Source organism: Palaemon carinicauda, chromosome 28 (genome assembly GCF_036898095.1).
Source record: "Palaemon carinicauda isolate YSFRI2023 chromosome 28, ASM3689809v2, whole genome shotgun sequence".
NCBI classification, from domain to species: Eukaryota; Metazoa; Arthropoda; class Malacostraca; order Decapoda; family Palaemonidae; genus Palaemon; species Palaemon carinicauda.
This window is the reverse complement of record NC_090752.1, coordinates 70,671,643-70,678,092: the sequence shown is the minus strand read 5'-3', so window position 1 is coordinate 70,678,092 and position 6,450 is coordinate 70,671,643. Positions and strand designations below refer to the sequence as shown.

Here is a 6,450-nt window from a genome sequence, read left to right as displayed (position 1 = left end):
CTAAATATTGACAACAAAGATTTTAGCATTATAGGGTAAGTTTCAAACAACCATGACTTAGCCAGTCTTGAGTCAATAAAAATCAAAAGACTATTACCGACATTAAACATCCAAGCTTCCTCCAATCAATTATATGTCATAACCTTCATATTTTATTTTGTTTCTGTAGATGGCATTCAGTTTTCCATTACGTGTCTGCGAGGTTGGTTCCAATATTCTGTTGATGTATAATTATTATTATTATTATTAATATTATTATTAATATTATTATTATTATTATTATTATTATTATTATTCTTTTTTTACTATTGTTTCCTATTTTTAGCCAAGGAAAATGTGATTATGAAAGTCACGAAACGTCGGGATTAACATATGGATTTTAGGAACAACTAGTTTCCCTGTCCACATTGCGAAATGTACATTACTGGCGATCGCTAACTTCACCGATGATACACACACATTATAATATACATACATACATACATACATACATACATACATACACACACACACACACATATATATATATATATATATATATATATATATATATATATATATATGTGTGTGTGTGTGTGTGTGTCAGTATGTTGTCCGAAAGTGCATTTTCTACCAAGAAGTATATTAGAAACTGATTATTATCATTATTAGTATTATTCAAGTACGTGACCCGTCAAAATGACGGCTAAATATTTAGATAGAGATGCACACATATGCACCCCTATTATTATTATTATTATTATTATTATTATTATTATTATTATTATTATTATTAGCTAAGATACAACCCTATTTGGAAAAACAAGATGCTATAAGGAAGACAAAAGTCAACTTGTTCAATATAAAAATATTAGCTGCAAGTTTGAGCTTCTGAAGTTCTACTGATTTATCTGCCTGCTTAGGAAGATCATTCCACAATCTGCTCCCCGCTGGATAAAATCTTCTAAAATACTGTGACATGTTGATCCCTATGATGAAGAAAGTAAGACTATTAGAATTAAGTAGATATATACTACGTACAGGATGTAAGTTTAGGGAGGTCTGAAAGCAGATGATGGTCAGAATTACGAAAAATCTTATACACGTGCATAAAGGGAACAATGGTGCCAAAGATTAATATCCAGATCAGGAATGAAAAATTTATTAGACTGGTCATCGAAAATCTTAAAAGCCTTTCTCAGCAAGACATTTTTTTGTAATTGAAGAAGAAACAGGTCAAGTGTGTTTCTTAAAGAATCACACCTATAATCTTTATCGTTGTATATAGTTAAAGAAACCTTATCAATGCAGAGATTTGAATGTTGAGGAGACAATGGCCTCGACCTACTTTCACTTTGAGTTTTGTTATGGTTCAACTTTACGCCCCATAATTTTCACCATGCACTAGTTTTAGCTAGATGCTCTATTAAGGGATTCAGCAACACCAGATCTACATTCAGGAGATGGAATTGATGTAAAGAGAACATCATCAAATGCATATGCAACGAGCTTGTTTTCTAGGCCACTACACATATGTGTATAGAGTATGAAAAGTAATGGGATAAAAAATACTACCCCTGAGGAACACCAGATATTACATTTCTATACTCACTATGGTGCCCACCAACAACTACTCTTTGCAATCAATTACTTCAAAATTCAATAATGATGCTAAGAAAGACCCGCCTAATGTCAACTGTTTGATTTTGAAAACCAGGAGCTCACGATTAACACGGTCAAATGCAGCACTAAATCAAGGCTAATCATACGAACTTCCTGACCACATTCAAGGTATTGCTGTACCACAAAGGAAATTGTAATTAGGGCAGCACATGTTCCCAGATCCAGGCCTTTACCAAAGCCAAATAGCAAGCGAGGAAACAGATCATTACTTTCAGCATACCTATTTAGAAGTTCTGCCAAAAGACATTAGAAAACTTTAGTTGTGCAAATTGTACGGTAATCAACAGGGCTAGAGCTACCACAAACATATTCACCTTATGGAGTAGCAATAACAATTCTCCAACAAGTGCAAAAGAATCTCTTCTTTCTAATTTGCGAAAAATAGGTGACGACTTAGGAGCTAAGAAATTAGTAATCTTTATAGATAGGATAAATGCCATTCACTTCATTATCTGTCACTAGGATTCAAGGTCCAAATAAAGGAGGCCAAGTTTTGGAAAGTGTGACCCTTGATATTACAAACAAATACTATGTAAACGGCTGATACACGTATTAATATGCAAACTCTGCCATTCATAAAATGGACACGTGAACGTAAGAACAAAGTTGTGATTTCGAAAAAAAAAAAAAAAAAAAAAAAAAAAAAAAAAAAAAAAACAATATGAACATATACAAAAAATTATTACATACATAAAGATATGCTTATATATATATATATATATATATATATATATATATAATATATATATATATATATATATATATATATATATTTCAAATAAGCCATATATATTAATACATTAAAGTCTGGATTCTCTCAACGACCTCGGGATCAGAGCCCCAGGCGGAATCACCTATAACTATAATATCAGACTGGCCGGGATTTGAACCCTGGTCCAGGATATCTGTATGCCAGTGACCATACCACTCAGCCACGAAGAAAGATAAAAGTCAATGACAATTCTTCTGTACATATATCTGTCAAATTCAGGTTTTCTGTACTTAGAATTGAAATCAACCCATCTTCACCATCGTAGCTAATTGGTAGGTTTTGGGACTTGGCATTCGATTAATGATAAATTTTTGCACATTTAAACGTGTTTTTTTCATATTTCAAATAAGCCATATATATTAATACATTAAAGTCTGGATTCTCTTAACGACCTCGGGATCAGAGCCCCAGGCGGAATCACCCAAAGACTATAATATCAGACCGGCCGGGATTTGAACCCTGGTCCAGGATATCTGTATGCCAGTGACCATACCACTCAGCCACGAAGAAAGATAAAAGTCAATGAACAATTCTTCTGTACATATACCTGTCAAATTCAGGTTTTCTGTACTTAGAATTGAAATCAACCCATCTTCACCATCGTAGCTAATTGGTAGGTTTGGGACTTGGCATTCGATTAATAATAAATTTTTGCACATTTAAACGTGTTTTTTTCATATTTTTACATATTTTAAGAGAATCCAGACTTTAATGTATTAATATATATGGCTTATTTGAAATAGGAAAAAACACGTTTAAATGTGCAAAAATTTATCATTAATCGAATGCCAAGTCCCAAACCGGTAGTTTGTAGCGCTACAGCTAAGCGTCCTAATTTGCTTATTATCGCTCCGACTGTTATCTTGTATAAAATAAAAACATTTGGTAATGGTCTACAGATCTTAAATACGTTGTGTAAACGGGGGGTCCGGGGGGGCGCAGCTCCCTGGGGTAAGGACACGGCTTTTAGCATAGGTTAGGTGGGTTTTTTAAGTTAGCTTCTCCCGTCGTACTCGTAGGTAAGGAAACTGTTGTGTAAGGGCGGGGGGTGGGGGGGGGGGGGTCCTGGGGGGGGGACGAAGCCCCCTGGGTAAGGATATGGCTTTTAGCATAGGTTAGGTGGGTTTTTTAAGTTAGCTTCTCCCGCCAAAATCGTTTTTAGAACGACGGCCACAGATCAGAATATTCCTGTTTTCCACGGGATCTGGCTGTCACCCTACAAACGCTCCCCCAAACCTACCAATTAGCTACGATGGTGAAGATGGGTTGATTTCAATTCTAAGTACAGAAAACCTGAATTTGACAGATATATGTACAGAAGAATTGTTCATTGACTTTTATCTTTCTTCGTGGCTGAGTGGTATGGTCACTGGCATACAGATATCCTGGACCAGGGTTCAAATCCCGGCCGGTCTGATATCATAGTCTTTGGGTTATTCCGGCTGGGGCTCTGATCCCGAGGTCGTTAAGAGAATCCAGACTTTAATGTATTAATATATATGGCTTATTTGAAATATGAAAAAAAACACGTTTAAATGTGCAAAAATTTATCATATATATATATATATATATATATATATATATATATATATATATATATATATATATATATACATATATATATATACACATATATATATATATATATATATATATATATATATATATATACATATATATACACATATATATATATATATATATATATATATATATATATATATATTCAATTATTTGTTCATTTATTCAACATCAGGTTTTCCCCTAGCAGCAGGAGACCTTCCGTGAAAAAGAATATGCCAAAGGACAAAGCTTTGCCTGAAGGAGCATCGGGCAATTGCAAAGTAAAAAACAAGCCTGACCAGTTCAGCGTTGCAAACAAGGAAGCATTTGGTAACAAGACTGCCAAAAGTGGCAACACTGCTATATTATCTTTTATGCTTCACGCTCGCATTGCCTAAGAAAAAACCAAGGCATTGAAACAAGCATGCCTATTTGTTTTGTGAGAGAGAGAGAGAGAGAGAGAGAGAGAGAGAGAGAGAGAGAGAGACATTGGAACAAGCATGCCTATTTGTTTTTGTGCGTGTGTATGAGAGAGAGAGAGAGGAGAGAGAGAGAGAGAGAGAGAGAGAGAGAGAGAGAGAGAGAGAGGAGAGAGAGAGAGAGAGAGAGAGAGATATATTCAAATGTGATATGGGATACTGGAAAAACCTCCGTATCATTCCCCTGCTCAACTGAAGCAAAATCCATAAAAAGGAAATTGTTACAAAAGCGGTACTAACAATATCTACATTTTTTCCTAGACCACAAAGCATAAAAAAAAAAAACAGTCTAAAGGTAGAAATGAGCATCCGCCAACTGAGAGATCATTAGTATGCCCTTCAGGTCAATGGCCCATCTCTATGCATTGGTTAAGTGTACCTAACACTCACCAAGGCAGCTATAATGTCTCGTTGCGTCTCTTTGTTCTGCACTTGACATTCACTCCACACACGACAGAGGCCTTAACACAAATATGCTAGTGACTTCTTGTTTATATTTATTCCTGAGATTAATTACAAAACAAGGTTATTTACGTTAAGAAAATCATAATAAAACATTCAGTTGATCGGAAGATAGTTGTACCTTTTGAAAAGAAAAAGTTTGTCTAAAATCGTAAAGAATACTTAAGAAGTTCATATGGAACGCGAACTTGAAACAAATACTTTTGTTAATTTTATAAAAGAAATGTTTCTCTAAATAATAAGGCATATGAACCTATTGAAAAAAAATTAGAAAACTATGCAGGAAAATTAATAAAACATTGTTTGGATACTTCTGAAAATCGCAGTTCCTATTGTAAGAGAAATAACTCTTTTCCTCCTATGACCTTTCCGTACAGTAATAACAAATGATGTCATAAACTTGACTCGACTTGTTAAAACCACAAAAGCTTTTGAAGTTTATGTATTGAAAATCTACTTGTAAGTCATATTAAATAATGAAAAGACAGATAAATACAGATCAAGCGAGTAAATATTCAAACATTTCCCTGTCTGCCAAGAAATGAAAAAAAAAAAAAAAAACGAACAAAATGACTATACACGAGTATATTAAAATACCAATATTTAACATAAAAGGAGAAACATCAATAGTAATAGAATGAATAATTGCTGTGCAATGTTCATTGAAGTGCCTCCTTGCATATTTTTAACGAGTAAAATGCTTCTGATCGTTAAATTGTGTCATTAAATACTACCTGAACTACGATCATCAATTACAAAACATTTACATAATGGACCCTGCATCTTATGGAACAGATTATTTGGGAGAGGAGGTCCAGAAACTGGGGTCAAGAAGGTCATTCAACGCTACAACGTATAAGGCAAAGGAGCCTTAATGTCGATTGCTGTTAATTACATGTAGACGCTATTATGTTACACCACAATAGAAGGTGGCGGTGGTGGTAGTAGTGGTTGCTTAAAAGCTCTGATAAAATAAAATAAATTATATGATTTCTTAATTCGAATTCATAGCTTTCGTAATTTGCTCAATTTTTATTTTAAATCAGGAAAAAATATAAATTTGATATTTTCTTTACACAATAATGTGGAGTTTAAGAAGAGCGAGACACTGTGTGTGTGTGTGTGTGTTTTAATCTCTCTTTCAAGATTAGCGTCATTATGATTAATTAAGTGTTCCCGAGCCGTCAAAAATGACGTCTAAATCTTTAGATAGATATGGACACATACGTAAACACGAGCACAGATTCAACCATTCCCTCAAGGACCTTGCATTCCCTCTCTAGCTGGTTCGGCAATTTGTGGCAATTTAGTTTCGGAGTGTACCTCTCGGGGTACCCCCCTTTCACTATCTTAAGATTTTAAATAAATACTTGGCCATTCATCATTCATAATGTATGTATGTATGCATATTATATATATAGCCAGACACTTGCTCTTTATTATATGTGGGAGATTTATTTGAGAATAAAGAGATGAGTGAAAAGAATCCTCAAAAGCAGTTCAGTTACATAT

The 6,450-nt window shown here is 34.1% G+C and overlaps 1 protein-coding gene across 1 annotated transcript in view; it reads left to right on the top strand.

Moving 5' to 3' along the window:
- The window catches only part of Hn (phenylalanine-4-hydroxylase), a 331,150-nt gene that overhangs the window by 3,765 nt on the left and 320,935 nt on the right, over positions 1–6,450 (top strand). The gene's annotated exons all lie outside the window — the stretch shown is intronic.